The sequence below is a fragment of the Peromyscus eremicus genome, chromosome 1 (assembly GCF_949786415.1).
Source record: "Peromyscus eremicus chromosome 1, PerEre_H2_v1, whole genome shotgun sequence".
In the NCBI taxonomy this organism is placed as follows: domain Eukaryota; kingdom Metazoa; phylum Chordata; class Mammalia; order Rodentia; family Cricetidae; genus Peromyscus; species Peromyscus eremicus.
The window spans coordinates 191483389-191502540 of NC_081416.1; the positions used below are offsets into that span (position 1 = coordinate 191483389).

At 37.7% G+C, this 19152-nt stretch overlaps 1 pseudogene; it reads left to right on the top strand.

Annotated features, from left to right (window-relative positions):
- LOC131903913 (vomeronasal type-2 receptor 116-like) overlaps positions 1-17450 on the top strand; it is a 30088-nt pseudogene extending 12638 nt beyond the window's left edge.
- Positions 17451-19152: the final 1702 nt, after the last annotated feature.

Consider the following 19152-nt stretch of genomic DNA (forward strand, 5'->3'; position numbering starts at 1 on the left):
ATCACCTTCTTTGTCCCTTTATAGATTATTTCCAGTGCCTCAACGGCCCTTTTATAAACTGTTTTCCCACTAAGCCTCTGATGGAAATGCAGGAGTTCAGCATTTAGTGTCTACACAAACAGGGTTGTAGAGTTTTTGAAATCCTTTGTGCATGCTGATTTAGGTAAGTTCTTCACTGTAGACCTCTCCCAGGGTTTGTGCATTTAAAAGCAAAGATGGGTTGAATCAACTCTTTCTTTGTTTCTATTTTATTGATTTCAGCTCGCAATTTGATAATTTCCTGATGTTTGTTCTTCCTGGGAGACTTTGCTTCTTCTTGTTCTAGAGCTTTCAGGTGTGCTGTTAAGTCACTAATGTGAGATATCTCCAACTTATTTATGTGGGCATTTAGTACTATGAATTTCCCTCTTAGCACTGCTTTCATAGTGTTCCATAAGTTTGGGTATCTGGTGTCTTCATTTTTGTTGATCTCTAGGAAGTCTTTAATTTCTTTATTTCTTCCTTAACCCACTGGTGATTCAGTTGAACATTATTCAATTTCCATGAGATTGTAGGCTTAATGTAGTTTTTGTTGCTGTTGAAATCTAACTTTAAACCATGGTGGCCTGATAGAATGCAGGAGGTTATTCCAATTGTTTTGTATCTGTTGAGATTTGCTTTGTGGCCAAGTATGTGGTCAATTTTAGAGAAGGTTCCATGGGGTGCTGAGAAAAAGGTATATTCTTTTTTGTTAGGATGGAATGTTCTGTAGATGTTGATTAAGTGCATTTGAGTCATAACATCAATTAAGTCCTTTATTTCTCTATTAAGTTTCAATTTGGGACATCTGTCCAGTGGTGAAAGTGGGTTGTTGAAGTCTCCCACTATGAATGTGTGGGGTTTAATATGTGATTTAAGCTTTAGTAATGTTTATTTTACATATGTGGGTACCCTTGTGTTTGGGGCATAAATGTTCAGAATTGAAACTTCATCTTGGTGGATCTTTCTTGTAATGAGTATGTAATGCCCTTCTTGATCTCTTTTGATTTATTTTAGTTTGAAGTCTAATTTTCTGGATATTAGAATGGCTACACCTGCTTGCTTCTTAAGATCATTTGATTGGAAAGTCTTTTCCCAGCCTTTTATTCTTAGCTAGTGTCTATCTTTGAATTTGAGGTGTGTTTGTTGTATGCAGTAGAAAGATGGGTCCTGCTTTCATATCCTTTCTGTAAGCCTGTGTCTTTTTATAGGTGAATTAAGTCCATTGATATTAAGGGATATTAGTGACCAGTGATTGTTAGTTACTGTTATCTTTTGGTGGTAATGTGTGTATACTTCTCTTTCTGGGGATTTACTGCCTTGGGGTTATCTATTGCCTGTGGTTTTGTGGGTGTATCTGACTTCCTTAGGTTGGAATTTTTCTTCTAGTACTTTCTGTAGGGCTGGATTTGTGGATAAGTATTGTTTAAATCTGGTTTTGTCTTGGAATTTCTTGTTCTCTCCATCTATGATGATTGAAAGTTTTGCTGAGTATATTAGTCTAGGCTGCCATCCATGATCTCTTAGTGTCTGCATTACATCTGTCCAGGTCCTTCTGGCTTTCAAAGTCTCCATTGAAAAATCAGTGTTATTCTGATGGGTTTGCCTTTATAAGTCACTTGGCCTTTTTCCTTTGCTGCTCTTAACATTCTTTCTTTATTCTGTACGTTTAGTTGTTTAATTATTATGTGGCTAGGGGACTTTTTTGGAGGGGTCTAGTCTGTTTGGTGTTCTATAGGCTTCTTGTATCTTCATAAGTATTTCCTTCTTAAGTTGGTAAAGTTTTCTTCTATGATCTTGTTGAATATATTTTCTATGCCTTTGAGTTGGTATTCTTCCCCTTCCTCTATCCCTGTTATTCATAGGTTTGGTCTTTTCATGGTGTCCCAAATTTCTTGGACATTTTGGGTCACAACTTTGTTGGATTTATTGTTTTCTTTGACTAATGAATCTATTTCTTCTACCATATCTTCAACACCAGAGATCCTCTCTTCCATCTCTTTCATTCTGTTGGTTATACTTGCATCTGAAGTTCCTGTTAGTTTACTCAGATCTTCTATTTCCAGCATTCCCTCTGTTTGTGTCTTCTTCATTTTTTCTATTTCCCTTTTCAGGTCCTGGACTGTTTCCTTCAACTGTTTCATTGCTTTTTCATGATTTTCTTGCAGAGATTTATTGTTTTTTTCTGCTTTATTTATCTTTTCCTGTAGTTTTTTATAGTGTTCTTCCCATTTCTTGTTTGTTTTTTCCTCAATTTCATTTTTGATTTCTTCTATGTAAGGCTCTAGCCTCTTTATGATGTTATTCATAAGGTTGCTTTCTTCTGCTTTTTCCATTTTGTGATGTTCAGGTCTAGCTGTTGGAGGAGGGCTGGGTTCTGGTGATGCTGTATTGTTCTTCATTTTGTTATATGTACTTCTGCCTTGACGTCTGGCCATCTCCTTATGGATTCGTTCTTGGTCTTATCAGTGCTCTTGGTCCAGACAGAGCTGACAGATTCAAAAAGCCTCTCTCTGGTCCAAATGGAAGCTCTCTTGTCCAGATGGGAGTTCTGGGGTGGGATGGGAGCTGGGGGCTAAGTATCAGGAAGTGGCTGGGGTCTCAGGGCAGATGGGTGTGGAGGCAGGGTGTGGAGATTGTAGGGTCTTCCGGGGGTCTTGGAAAAGGGAAACATTCCCAGTAGGAGTGGGGTGATCCTGCCCAATGGCCAGAACCTGGGGCCAAGTTGGGCAGGTCTTTCCTGGAATGGCTGGTGCCCAGGGATGGGACCTAGGGGCAGTCCTCTCTGGGAATGAGCCCAGGCACTCACCTCTTATCCAGATGGGAGGTCCCGGGCAGGAAGGGAGCTGGGGGCTGGTCTCTAAGTCTCAGGAAGTAGCTGGGGTCTCGGCGGATGGGCATGGGGGCAGGGTGTGGAGATTGCAGGGTCTGCTGGGGGTCTTGAAGAAGATGAACCTTCCCAGTAGGGGTGGAAGGGATCCTTCCCAAGGGCCAGAACCTGGGGCCAAGTTGGGCAGGTCTTTCCCAGAATGGCTGGTGCCTAGGGTCAGGGATGGGACCTAGGGTCAGGCCTCTCTGTGTATGAGCCCAGGCACTCACCTCTTGTCCAGATTGGAGGTCCAGGGCAGGATTACTCAACTCTTTCAATGCGAGGCAGAATAATACATTATTCTGGACCATGAGAGTGTACAAAGTTTTCTCTGGAAGAATCAGACTCGTGAGAATGAGAAGTACCTGATTTCTTTACAGGCAGGAGAGGTATATTCCAAGATAACTAGCGGACTACCTGTTTTATTCACAAAAGAATCTGGAATTCAACTTTATCTTTTACTTCTATGGTCCTTGGATATTGTTCAGTCTGGAGAGAGGTATTTGAAAAGATTAATTGATCAATTATAGGAACTTTGTGCTGGGCGAGTCCTATGGTATTGGTTTCTTCTGATAGATGGTATGACACCAACATTCTGCTGGTTACCTATAAGTCTGTATCTCACCATGAGAAAAAGTGATGTTGACTTTCGTTTTATGCAAAAGGACTTATCCCATTCAGTTCCTTGTTGTTAATCACACTTTGAGCAATCTCTACCAGCTAGGACCTATTTATACCTTAGATTTTTGAATTTCATTAACATTTTCTAATATTTGTTTCCAGCTAGGTGACAAAGGAAATCTTTTTAGGACCAGTATTTAATCAGTGAAAAGGTACTTACTAAAAGTTACACAAAGTTCTTTGGTCAGTGTTGCACACAAAGGAATATCTGTTCTGACCAAGCTGTGATGTCTGGTAGAAATAACCCTGCCAAGAACCTTGGGGTAGGGAATTTGCCTTTATTTTATGTTTTAAAGAGATAACTCTGGGTTTCAAATTTTCAAATTATGTGAATCACTGATTAATAAGAAGACATATCATGAAAGAAAAATGAGTAGGAATTTCTCTCTTCCTTCAGGCTCAGCCCAGGGAACATTCCCACTTCTGCAGGGATGTTTAGAGCAAGCTGAAACTGTAGGGAATGCTCCCCTGGGGGAACTATTTGACCTTCCCTTTTTGTATTCTCCTTAGATACAAGAAGGCCTTGGATCAGAGGACTGAATCCTCAGCATCTCCACACAGGAACAAGTGTGAACTCTGAGTAGGAGTCAAGGAACAAAACAAGAAAGAGAAAGTGTTCCTGCTCCTAGTGTGGGAGAGGTGGAACTGTTTGTTTGCTTGTTTGTTTCTCTGAGGTACCTAGCAGAGCAAAAGGATTTGGGTCCACTTAAGGAGGCAGAGGTCTTAAGTCAGGTTAGGGGAATGTATGATACCAGAGAAAGCTACAGATAAATACAAGTAAACAAAACTGTCAGAAACACATAAAGGATACACAGACACACATGCATACATGTACACACACACACACACACACACACACACACACTTACATGCACACAAACACAATGACTACCACCTGGGTCAGCCACCACACATTCACACACCTGAACAAATAGAGGGAATGCAGTGTCATTCACATGATTCCTGGACACTGGGTAGCAGTCATCTCTGACTGCTTTCCTATGTGTCCACACAGAAGACACATTAATCAGACTTACCTTCAGAGGTGACAGAAAAAGAGACTTTCTAATTTGTTTCATTTTGGGGTGAAGGTGTCAAATTCCTCAGATTCCTTAGGCAGAAATTGATTGAAGGACATCCTGGGTACATGGACTTCTGTCTGCAAACCCCCTATGAGTTCCTTGACCCCTGCACTCTTCTTTGCTCTGAAGAGCTCTGAGACACTTTATGTCTCGAGGTCTCTTGCTCTGATATCTTGGGGGAACTTCCAATGTTATGGGTACTAACCATAGAACACTGCTTGGACATGACTTTAAGGCCAGAGAAAGTATTTATTGGCTGGCTTAAACTATACTAGGTGCTCAGGATCTCAGTTGAGCACTGAAATGTTTATCAGGATGAGCTATTAAGCACAAAAATCATCTTCTGGGTTGATATATTTCAGTTAATAAGACAAGTTAGGCAGAAGCAGAACTATGCAAGACAAAAGTAAGTTAGTACATTTAGAGACATTACCAGAACTATGGACTTTGATATCTTGCAACATTTGTCCTGGTCTCTGTCTCATAACAGTTTTTGACCCATCTTCTATAAATTTTACTGGTCTTTACATTTAGGAATTATATTTTAAATACATTAATTAGAAGTAGACACCCTGCAGTTGACTAAACAGTTTATTATTACAAGTTATGGCATCCTGTAATGATCTGTGTCTATCATATAAAGAAGCATCTTTATACAGGGGGAAAGCTATACTTATTTGTGGATATAAGGTTAATTTCGATTACAGTTAGAGATTATACTAGTTATGAAAACTGACAGTAGTAGGTTCTTCTCTAGAGTCCATTTCTCCTGCTACAGATAGTTGTCTAAATGTACAACATACAGGCATAGCTTCCTTCCTATTCCATCATGCCTTAAGTCCAATTTGATAACTGTGAGTTTTCCAAGGCTACAAGTGTCAGGATTACACCTATCGGAATATCTGACTCTGCTTACTAGTGTTGTCATTCATTCTCCTTACAGATGGATAGGACTACTGGTAGCTTTTCTTCATTGTGAGGTTGTATAACGCAAACAATATTAGGTCCAGCCTAAATTGTTTGCTCCCAGGGTCCGCGGAAGAGTATACCAACCAGCTGAGGATTCTAATCCAAGGGATATTCAATGAATCTAAGCAAATTGAGTTCTTTATTCCATTCACTTTATTCTTCTATGGCATTTCTATCTCTACAATTTCTTTTCTGCTCTCTTACTTAGCTCCTCTCAGTCCCTCCTGCTCTCAGTCCCTCCTGCTCTCAGTCCCTTCTGCTGTTCTCTCATCATTCTACCTAGTTCTTTTCATCTCCATCCTCATCTTTGTTCTTCTCCATCAATCCTATTCTCCCAGTGCTTTCAGAGAACCAGGATATATACCCACACAGTAATTCTTTGGTAAAGCAATGTGAGGCTTGAAGTTTTCAGAGTCTCAGAGAGAAGTGATAAGGACCCACAAATAAAGCAATTAATTGTCAGCTTCCAATTACAACCCAAAAGGGAAGTGACTAAAGGGGAATTCTCTAGCAGGGTCAATGATCCTAAAGGCTACGATCATTAGGGAATTTATCTGCTCAAACTATAATCTAGAAATGGCTAGGTAGAATGTTAGGGGTCAATAAGTCACAAGAAAGTAAACCATCTTTGACGCCACTTTTCACACTCATCCTGGCTGCAGCTGCTTTCTGATAAGGAGGGAGACATATGCTAGGTGGCTAAGCAACCTATGTCAGAGCGTGTAGTAGCGTAGTATTTGGTTAGTAAAAGCACTTCCACTCAGAGTAGTTGCTGAGGAGAAAATCTAGGAATAAAACCTGGCTGAGAAGGAATAAAAACTGAATTTGCACAAGAAAGTGGGAAGTAACTGCCTTAACTCAGTATCTAGCAAATGGCTAAAACATCATCCCAGGAATGTGAGCAGTAAATCTCTTAAGTTAGGGTCTTGTGTAAATAACCCAGGGTGAAGGTAAGAGATTGAGAATTTAATTGTTAGTGGTTCTTTTCTCTATCTGTGAGTGAGATGAGCTAATGTTTATCTATGTGCAGTTTTGTCCTTGGGAAAAGGTATTTTTGTTGAAATACTTTTGTCTGGAGAATGGCCCTGGCCAGATACATGTTAATGAAAAATAAACGCAGCTGGGGACAGTTGTCCAATTACTCGAAATGTATAGGGAAAGCTTTGCCCAAGATTGAGATGCAATTGTGAGATTACATGTACACTAACATGGAGATGCATGGTAAATGGGGAGAATTATAGCTGTTATTGCACAAGAAGTTTACAACAAGAGACAGCCAGTTCATTCAAAAGGCGGTAATTCCCTAACGCCTTGCATGATGGTTTGCTCTAACAGAACCCTTAGTTCTGATAGGTTGGTTTTCTGAACTCTAGTTGTCTCTGCTGTATACTCCATGGACTTACACTACCAGCAACTCTCAATAGTTGTATGACTGCATCTGTAACATTGGGAGCCAGTCCTCAGTAGGGAAGCTTCTTGGTAAATACAGACTGATCTTTTCACTGTTTGAAATGTGTGATATCTTCAGTAATAAGATCTTTCCTTCTTTTTCTAAAAGGCACAAAGTTGCATGGGCAACTGCCTATATTTTGGAAGGAAGTCTTGTGGACTCCCTTAAAAACAACAGTTCAAAAACAGGTTTCCATTGCCTGGCAATGAAGTTTTTAAGTAATATTTTATGATATTCTAATGAAACCTATATGTCTAAATTTCAGGCACTGACAATTAAGGAATATCTCAGAAGGTAAAAATGCTTCAGGTGCAAGTGAGATTGCCTGAGTTCAGGTCTACAAAAATTTCGTGAGTGAACATGTGCAAGAGAGGAGATTTATACACGAGAAGCCAAGGAAGTATGCAATAAAGAAATTCAGGCATATGCAAATGGATGAGTAGAGCCACTGTTAAAAGGAAAAGTAAAGCGACATCTGCTTGTGGAGGTTATCCTCTGTCTTGCCCTCATAACATTTGAATTTCAAACATTTCACACACAGTGGCACACACATAAAAGATACAAAAGTAATATAAACTCACCCAAAGATAATATAGTCAAAGTATCACAAATATTTATAAAGATAAATAACACAACAAAAACAATGCAGCAGGTGTTTTATAAGGGACTTTTTTACATTTACCGGTAAAATTTTTTGTGTATCAAATACAATAGAAAATGCAGTGAGTAGTCATGGGACTGCCAATTATAAGGGTTGTATCTACATGATCCTAACAAGTAACATAATGAGTTGAATTCTAGGCATTTAGTGGCAAATTTTTAATGTGGATTTTATATAAATACTAATATTTGCACTAGAAAACCATTGCAGTGAATCTGCAGCTCTGTGTGGTCTGTAATTTACTCAGGTGTATTTTTATTCAATTTCTGCAAATGTAATTTTAAAATATACGAGTTGGTTCTGTCCCTGTTATTTGCCATTGAGGAAGTCAATGGGAACCCTCATCTTTTACCCAACATATCTCTGGGATTTGATTTTTATAATGTCCTATTCAGTGAGAAAAACATTCTTATGAATCCCTTCATTTGGCTCACAGGCCTGAGTAGTCCCTACTGTAATTATAACTGTGTAAAGAAAAGAAAGTCAGCTGCTGCACTAACAGTACCATCATGGGCAAAATCAGCTCATATTGGGACACTGCTTCAGCTCTACAAATTTCCACAGGTGAGGAGTTATACGAGAGAAAGAGCCAGGTCTCCTTTGGTGAAATATCAGGGTATGCAAAGGAAAAAATGGGACATTTGCATTAATTAGCTACTAATGACAAGTGTCCAGACAATTAGAGATGGACCTCTATTTCAGTCACTTGGAAAGGAAAGAAAGGGGAGGATGGGGTAGACAAGGAGGATTAATAAAGATAGAGGACAGGCTAGTAATTTTCTGAAAAATTCTGTCAGATAAATTTGCCTTTAAAATCAAGGTGAATCCATCATTGTGCTGAACATTTCCATCTGTTTCTGCAAAACAAGGATTGTGCATAATGCCATTGTTCTTTCTCTTGTTCCCAATTGTTTTCTCTTCAGCTTACTGTTGGTCCTTTTAATCCTATCTTCAGTGACCGAGGTCAGTTTACTTCTCTCTACCAGATGGCCCCCCAAAGCTCAGCTCTGTCTCTTGCAATGGTCTCTCTGATTGTTCATTTTGGCTGGACCTGGGTTGGTTTGCTTATCCCAGATGACCACAGAGGGACTCAGTTTTTATCAGATATCAGAGAAAAGATGGAGAATAATCGAGTCTGCATAGCTTTTGTTGAAATGATCCAAAGTACCTGGAATTCATTTTCATACAAATACTGGAAAAGTCTTGGCATGGTCCAGGAATCATCGGCCAATATCATCATCATTTATGGTGACAATGATTCACTACAAGGTTTAATGCGAAATCTAGGGCAACAGATTTTGACAATGAAATTTTGGCTCATGGCCTCTGAATGGGACTTTACTAATATCGCTGATTTTTTCTTGCTAGATTCATTCCATGGAAGTCTCATTTTTTCACAGCACCATGAGCAGGTCATTGAATTTAAAAATTTTATCCAAACAGTTAATTCTTATGAATACCCAGAAGACAATTACCTTCCGAAATTGTGGATTTTGTTCTTCAAGTGCTCATTTTCAGAGCTGGATTGTCATCTTTTGGAGAACTGCCAACCCAATGCTTCCTTGGAATTCCTGCCTAGATACATTTTTGATATGGCAATGAATGAAGACAGCTACAATACATACAAGGCTGTTTATACTGTGGCCCACAGTCTCCATGAGATGAGTCTTCAGCAAGTACAAATGCAACCATTTGGAAATGGGGAAAGTATGGTGTTCTCCCCCTGGCAGGTAATATCCTTTCCATTGTATTAGAGCATCAACAATGTGAAATTTTGAGACTTTTCAGAGGCACCAAAAAAGTCTTACATATTTCAACATTTTACATATAAAAATGTATATATATGTACTACATAGATATGCATATATACATATATATCTGTGTGGGTATGTTTATATACATATATTACATGTAAAATGTTGAAAGATCTAATAACTAGTTTGATAGCCTACACCAGAGATTATGAGCAGTTATAGTCACTCAATAATTTATTTCTGGTCAACCTCTCACATCCACTTTAAAATGTGTTTTTGCATCACTTTCAGCTTCATCCTTTCTTGAGGAATATCTATGTAGGAGGCAACATGGCTTTTGAATTGAAACAGGAGTTACATGATAATAAGTATGATATTCTCAACTTTTGGAATTTTCCAAAAGGTCTTTGGCAAAAAGTGAAAGTTGGAACATTTTCACCCAATGTTCCCCAGGGTTAACAGTTGTCTGTGTCTGAGCAGATGATACAATGGCCAAAAAGATATTCAGAGGTGGGTTATGTATTATCTCAATGAATTCAACTTATCATAATAACACAAATACATCCTCCATTATAGCAACTTCTGGTTTTGAAATTAAATCCCATTAACATAAAATTCCAAGTAGAGAAGGATAAAACATAACTAATAGAAGAGAGTGTTTTATCATTCCCTGATTCTTAAAAATGAAAGTTCTTAGCTTTAAATGTCTGTTAATATTCAGTGATGCATGGGTTAGTTTTTATCAAGTTGACACAAATTAAGTACATCTGAGAAGTAGTACATGCAATCCTCATAATATCTCCAAGGACACTCTGATGTAGAAATTCTTTACATTTACCACATAAAACTGAATAAGTTCTGTTTTCTTGCTATGATCAAACACTATCACCAAAAGTGACTTTTGGAAAAAAGAGTTTATTTGACTCACATTTCTAGAGGTATGGGAGTCCTTTATGGTCAGGAGGCATGCCAATGTGTGGCATCCATGGAGAGATGGGCAGAACACTGAAACAAAATGTCTCAGTTCACACATTGGAAGCAGAGAGTGAATACTGGAATTGGGTCAGAATCGTAAATCATCAGAACTCCAATCATTGAAATAATTCTGCCAATAAGTCCCCAACTCTTTTTTTATTTTTATTTTTATTTTTATTTTGCAATACAATTCAGTTCTATATATCAGCCACGGATTCCCTTGTTCTCCCCCCTCCCGCCCCCCTTACACTCCCTCCAGCCCACCCCCCATTCCCACCTCCTCCAGGGCAAAGCCTCCCCCGCAGACTGAGATCAACCTGGTAGACTCAGTCCAGGCAGGTCCAGTCCCCTCCTCCCAGACTGAGCCAAGCGACCCTGCACAGGCCCCAGGTTTCAAACAGCCAACTCATGCAATGAGCACAGGACCCATTCCCACTGCCTGGATGCCTCCCAAACAGATCAAGCCAATCAACTGTCTCACCCATTCAGAGGGCCTGATCCAGTTGGGGACCCCTCAGTTCATAGTTCATGTGTTTCCATTCGTTTGGCTATTTGTCCCTGTGCTTTATTCAACCTTGGTCTCAACAATTCTCACTCACATGAACCTTCCTCATTTTCGCCAATTGGACTCCCAGAGATCCACCCGGGGCCTAGCCATGTATCTCTGCATCTAGATCCCTCAGTAGTTGGATGGGGTTTCTAGCACAACAATTAGGGTGTTTGGCCCTCCCATCATCAGAGTAGGTCAGTTCGAGCTGTCTCTCAACCATTGCCAGCAGTCTGTTGTGGGGGTATCTCTGTGGATTTCTGTGGGCCTCTCTAGCACTTTGCTTCTTCCTATTCTCATATGGTCTTCATTTACCATGGTCTCCTATTCCTTGTTCTCCCTCTCTGTTGTTGATCCAGCTGGGATCTCCCGCTCCCCCAAGCTCTCTTTCCCTCGACCCTCGCCCTTCATTACCGCCACTCATGTCCAGGCTGTTCATGTAAATCTCTTCCATTTCTCCATCATTGGGCAATCCCCGTGTATTTCTTGGGGTCCTGTTTTCCAGGTAGCCTTCCTGGTGGTGTGAGTAGCAGTCCAGTCATCCTTGTTCCACATCTAGTATCCTCCTATGAGTGAGTACATACCATGCTTGTCTCTCTGAGTCTGGGTTACCTCACTCAGGATGATTTTTTCTAAATCCATCCACTTGTCTGCAAACCTCATGATGTCATTGTTTTTCTCTGCTGAGTAGTATTCCATTGTGTATATGTACCACATTTTGTTTATCCATTCTTCAGTTGAAGGGCATCTAGATTGTTTCCATGTTCTGGCTATTACAAACAATGCTGATATGAACATTGCTGAATAAGTGCTCTTGTGGTATGATTGAGCATTCCTTGGGTACATGCCCAAGAGTGGTATAGCTGGATCTTGGGGGAGATGGATTCCCAATTTTCAAAGAAAGCACCATATTGATTTCCAAAGTGGTTGTACAAGCTTGTATTCCCACCAGCAGTGGAGGAGAGTTCCCCTAGCTCCACATCCTCTCCAGCATAAGGTGTCTTCAGTGTTTTTGATCTTAGCCATTCTGACAGGTGTAAGGTGGTATCTCAGAGTTGTTTTGATTTGCATTTCCCTGATGATTAGGGATGTTGAGCAATTCCTTAAATGTCTTTCAGCCATTTGAGTTTCCTCTATTGAGAATTCTCTGTTTAGTTCTATAGCCCATTTCTCAACATAAATCCAGCTACTCTGAACCTGCTAGAAGAGAAAGTAGGAAGTAGTCTTGAATGCATTGGCATAGGAGATCACTTCCTAAATATAACACCAGTAGCACAGACACTGAGAGAAACAATCAATCAATGGGACCTCTTGAAACTGAGAAGCTTTAGTAGAGCAAAGGATATGGTCAACAAGGCAAAGCGACAGCCTACAGAATGGGAAAAGGTCTTCACCAACCCCACATCTGACAGAGGACTGATATCCAGAATATATAAGGAACTCAAGAAATTAGACATCAAAATGCCCAACAGTCCAATTAAGTCCTCAACTCTTAAATTATCAGTAACTCCCAAGATAGCACCACCATTGAGAAAATACATAGTCACATATCTGTTTTTTTGATTGTCACTTTTATTTCAAAGCAATACTCAATGTCTCTATTAGAATTCCTTCACTGTATCTGAAATTTGAAAACTTCATTTTGATTTCATGCTTAAAAATTACAGACCATAAATAGCTATCATTTTTCTTTTATCCACTTCTTAAATAGGAAAATATTATAGTCAGTATGGGTGTATGTTTCTGTCCTGTTCTGTTACTACAAATACATACATACCCAATATAATTTAAGAAAGTGTTTCTTTTGGTTGACAGTATGAGAACGCAGCCTTTATCTTCGCAAATGTATTGCTCTAGGGACATGAAGTTCCTGATGACATCATATGTTCAGTCAATATAAAAAAGTAAATACCACAGATCACCTTTTTCACATTGTCATTCATTCTCAGACAACAACCTATGGAATGATGATCCTCACTCTTAAAGTGAGCCTTTTAAACTTCTCTTTAAGAATACTCACAAAAATACCCAACAATATGTTTACATCGTGATTATAAGTCCGGTCAAATTCACAATCAACATTCACAATCATAATGAAAATAAAACTTTCTCAACACATTAGAAAGTAAGTATAGAGATAGGATCCATCTGGAAGGTCTATTTAACCTTCTAGGTCATGGCTTCTATTACCTACCAGCATCATAATTTTTCCTACCCCATTATTCTCTAGTGTAGAAGTGTGATAATCCTTAGACAAATATTATGTAGATCACAGATGCTCAAGATCCTTTTGAAATTTACAGGAATAAAACTTGCAAATTAATTGTGTGATATTAAAAACATTATTATTGAGTTTTTCAATAAACCATGAGAATTTGTTAACTTTGCTCCCATTTTTTTCAGATTCCCAAGTCTGTGTGCAGTGAGAGCTGTGGGCCTGGATTCAGGAAAATTTCCCTAGAGGGCAAGGCTGTTTGCTGCTATGATTGCACTCTTTGTGCAGACAATGAGATTTCCAATGAGACAGGTAAGAATAAATCTTACAGGAATGGTTCCACATTTCTGCAGAATTCTGCATAATCTTAAAAACTAAAAAATATCTAGACAGGAGTCAGACAAATTTCTTCCTTCTCTTATTTAGGATATGAAATGTGCATCACCGTGTCTTGAAATAGTACAGAGTAGGCATTAAAACGTATAATTGACTTAAATTTATGTTCAATTGCAGACATTGTTTGCTGCAGAAAACTTCTTTCTTCTGTACTAATCAATATGCTTTTTCCCACACATAATGTAACACATAATAAAAAAGTACCACAATTCGACGTTTTTGTAACTGTATTTCAATAATGGTTATAACTCACCTTAAGTGTAGGATAGGTTATTCTAATGATTCTTCCCAGCAAACTTTTTCATACATAACAGAAGGTTAGAAATTTGGTTTTGATAACCCCAATGTATATTTTTGACTGAAAAGCATAACCAAACTTTCAAATTTCCTTAATGTATAGGATTATGTCCATTTTTTCTTCAATTTTGAAAAGTGGTATATGAAACAATATCCTGAAGACAATTTCTACAGTCTGTTATGGAGAGCTGTACCAAGACCTAAGAGTTGCAATGGAATATAGAATCTGCATTTAGAAGAATAGATCATAAATGTATTCACAGCATGTTTCTTTGGGAATAAAATTCTTTAAAAGCTAGTGTTTTCTTGCTTTTTTTGTTTTGGTTTTTTGAGACAGGGTTTCTCTGTATAGCTTTGTGCCTTTCCTTGATCTCACTTTGTAGACCAGGCTGGCCTCAAACTCACAAAGATGCACCTGGCTCTGCTTCCCAAGTGCTGGGATTAAAGGCTAGTATTTTCATACCTAATATTAAATTTGTTACTGGGGTGATTCCAATTTTGAAATTTTTAAACAATTCCTTTTCTTTGAGAATTTTATACTATGTGTTTGAATCATATTCATATCCTCCCAAATCTGTAACTTATCTACCTAACTTCTTCTCTCTCAATTTTAAATAATTAAGAAAAACTCACTCAATTCAATTTATGCTACCAAAATACTCTTTACTCTAGCCCACCAGTGGAATATTAATTGATTAGCAATGATCACATTCTTAAACATTTGTGGGTTTTCCTCCTATAGCATCTGTGAGGTCAAATAACTTCTTAGTTAAGGGTAGTACCTTATGCCAACCTTACATGCTTGATGATATTTGATCTTCCCTGAGCTTTTGAGGTATGATATGCATGATATCATGCCTAAAATTTATATATTCAACAGCCCTGCTGTGTCTGTAACTTTCTATTCCCTTGCAGTATTTCATGACCTCTGAATTTAGAATCTTTTTGTGACTTCTCACATGGATGTCTCACCTTGAGATTTAATAGACTATACCCTCAAGCTGTTATTAAAAAATACTTCTTTAGTGAATATCTAAGCATAAAATGTACACACACACACACATATATATATATATATATATATATATATATATATATATATATATATAGAGAGAGAGAGAGAGAGAGAGAGAGAGAGAGAGAGAGAGAGAGGAAAGCTTCACTTACTCATGAAAAGTCCTTCATAGTTTCTAATTAATAAGTATACTTCCAAAAATTATGTAACTCAATTATGTCAGATATTTGAGAATGGATTACTGATTCAATGTATCAAAAAATGTTATAGTATATTGAAATACATACAGTTATTCTATATATAGTAGTTTTATTACATGTATCATGTGCCTTTAGCAAGGAATGGAGTTATATATGTTAGTCATCCATTGAAAGGTAGAAAAACAAAAGAAAATAAATACCTCCACATAGAAGAGATGGAAATAACAGAGTCTGAGGCAATACCTTGAAAGTAGAACCTGACTGTTATATCAATGTGTCACAATAGCTGAAAGAAGAAATATTTACAAGATATATAGAAATAAATTTTATTCTACTGAAGATTATTCAATAAAATGTTAATAAAATTTATCAACCAAATAAAATTAAAAGTCTGGTCATGAGTTTCTTTTACAAACACAGGAAAAAAGGACAGTAGAAATCTGGCATCATAAATCATTGTTAATATACCTCAAATATAAGATGAATTTTGCAAATTTTCAAGAGCAGAATAATATAGGACTGTTTTATTTCATGCTCTAAAATAGTTCTGACCTTTCCCCAACCAGCATTACAACTGTTCACTAGTGCATTATTCAATCCTGTAACAATATAGTAATGTCTATTTACTTAAGCATCCACAGAAGAGGGTCAAAATTAGAAAACACAACGTATTTGATAATGATAAGAAATTTGAGAACCTATGCTTAAAAACAAAATTTTATCAAAATTATTTCAAAGGCCATTTTCTCTCTTTTGCACTATTCAGATTCATAAATGTGAATATAACTTATGATGTGGAATCAGAAAGAAAGCAGGTTTATGCATTGTAACTCAGTATTCTAAAGACTTGCAAAAAGATACACCAAGAGCACAGAGGCAATGAAAGTATATAAGAGAGAAAAGATGTATTTAATTTATGTCACTATAAAGAAAATAGGTTGTATGAGAAGCTACTGGTAATTGATAACTACTTACAAGAAAGGGACATCTCTTTTCTTTAAGGTTGCGAATTCTGAAATGCAACCCACATTCCAGTAGATTCCCCTATAACCTGTGAACACAACCATCACAGAATAGACTCAATGTGTATTAAAATGTAAAAAGAAGAGATAGAGAGCACAATAATTTGGGAAGTAAAAGATGGAGAAAGTGAGGAATGGAACACAAGGAGAGGGGGGTGAGTTGGAGCCATACAGGTTATATGTGCATATAAATAATAACTGAAATATCTAATAAGGAAGATGTGTATTATAAATATGAAAGTATTCATGACAGAGCTCATACTTCTTTGTCCCTGAGAAGAAGGAAAGTGATGTAGATAACAATCCTGTTAACAGGTACAGAGAAATGAGTTAGAATTACAGGGATAACATCAACTAGAACAAAATATCACCTTCTTTTTTTACCAGATATGGAAAAGTGCATGAAGTGTCCAGAAAATCATTATGCAAACACAGGGAAGAAACACTGCCTCCAGAAAGCTGTGAGTTTTCTCAACCATAAGGACCCCTTGGGGATGTCTCTCAAAACCATAGCTCTGTGCTTCTTTGTCCTCACAACTGTAGTTCTTGGACTCTTTGTGAAGCACAGAGACACTTCAATTGTCAAAGCAAATAATAGGACCGTCAGTTACATGTTGCTCATCACACTCAATGTGTGTTTCCTATGTTCCTTACTCTTCATTGGCCGTCCCAACACTACCACCTGTATCCTACAGCAGATCACATTTGGAGGTGCTTTCACTGTGGCTCTTGCCACTGTGTTGGCTAAAGCTATCACTGTGATTATTGCCTTCAAAGTCACTTTTCCAAGGAAAGTGGTGAGGTGGTTAATAATATCAAAGGCTCCAAACCTTATAATCCCCATATGTACTCTGGTCCACCTTGTCCTCTGTGGAATCTGGCTAGGAACCTCTCCTCCCTTCCTGGACAAAGATGCTCGTGCTGAACATGTGTAACAAGGGCTCAGATTTTGCCTTCCATGGTATACTGTGATACCTCTGTTCCTTGGCACTTGGAAGTTACATTATGGCTTTCTTGTCCCGGAATCTGCCAGACACATTCAATGAAGCCAAGTTCCTATCATTTAGCATGCTAGTGTTCTTCTGTGTCTGGGTCACATTCCTCCCTGTCTACCACAGTACCAAGGGGAAGGTCATGGTGGCTATGGAAGTCTTTTCTATCTTGGCTTCTAGTGCAGCCCTCCTTGGCTTCATTTTTGCCCCTAAGTGTTATATTATCTTAGTAAGGCCAGATAAGAACTCAGTTCATCATATCAAGAATAGGTCACATTCTAGAAGGAATAACTCTCTCAAAACCTAGTTCAAAATTAAACATAGTTCTTATGATAAGTGATGAATTTCAAAAATGAAGTCCAGTTGGTATCTATTGCAAATGTGTGCTACACCATTAGAGTATAGGTTTGATTCATTGGGCTATTATGTGTTTAACCAATTGTATTATAGCTTCTTTATGCTGGAGCCAATGGAGTTATCTATGCTTAAAATCCAGGTTGTATTTTCATATGAGCAGGACCTCAGTGTACATCTGGGCTCATTTGAAACTTTCTGTGAATATCATGTTATTTGAACTCATAGAGATTTGTCTACATCTGCCTCTGCTCTTCTGGGATTAAAGATGGCCAGTCACAGCACCCTACCATATTCTTCTCTAATATAGACTATTAATATTTATGTAATTGATTTAAATTTTTAAGAGCTTCATGCATATTCTCTTATCCAGTTGTGTTTATCGCATGTTGTTTTAAATTTTGAAAGTGGATTCTAATAAATTTTTATCTTGTCTTCCAATCTCTGTGGTAAAATATGTAGATTATAATTTTATTTTATATTCAACTTTCGATATACCAGATTTGTACAAGGGCGTCAATCTGTTTTTTAAGACCTCAAGGCCCTTAGTAATTTATCATGTTCCATTTGGGTTTGAGTGTTTATACTGAAGAATACAGGATTTTCAAAATGTGAATGTAAGCTCTTGTGACTATAATACTTCATTGGTCATTGCATAATATATTGCATGCTAAGTTATAATGTAGACTTAGTAAGAATTATATTACCCAATGTCAAATGTCAGACACTCAGAACAAGTAACTAGGTCTAATAATATGGAGGACCCCTTCCTTATTTTTCCTCTGAGGACATATGTCACATTTCCAACTGTTTTAAATTTTAATGAATACTCCCACTTTCTCTTTAAGTCTAGATATTTACACATCATTTGTCTGAATGCTTCTTTCAATTCATTGCTATTCCATGAATTTGTATGTATTCTTCATCTAAAGTCATGAATAGGTTACAACGTGCAACTTTATTATTTTACATTTCTCCAGAATTCATCATCAGTTCCTAAAAAATACATAGAATATATTAAGTAAAATATTTTCCATTTTCACATATTTAAATACAACTAAAATTGTATGAAATTGTTAGACCTTTACTACTGTAAGTTTTATCCTTGTTGTGGTAACTTCTTTGCTCTTATGTCTATATATTAGGCTAGGGGGTTTTGCAAATGCAGTTGTTAGCTATAATTGAACAGAATTCCTGCTGGTTAAGAGGCAAATCATGCCGAGTTATAGAAACTGAACCAAGTACCAAGAGCTAGTGAAGTTTTGGATTTCAGAGGAGAAACTGTAACTGCCTCTTCACTAAAGCAGAATAGCCCCTAAACATTCTAAATAATTGTTCCCATACATACATTTAAGTCTTTTCCTCACATCTCTCTAAGGACATGTCATATTGAAACACATGCATATAATGATTAAAAGCTACAGCCAATCAAAATGAAGAATTGTGGATCCCAGTTCCACCTGATACATTTACAATAAATACTATTGCCACTCCTAAGTTTCAGATTTCATTGAGGAAGATGAAATAGAAAGGATGTAAGAGCCTGAGGACCAGGGAGTTTGCTGTGGGATTATGTCTCTTAAGAATGCCATACATTGCCCATAAAGACACAGAAAGTCTGATAAACATGACTTCCTAAATATGAGCTGAACTAG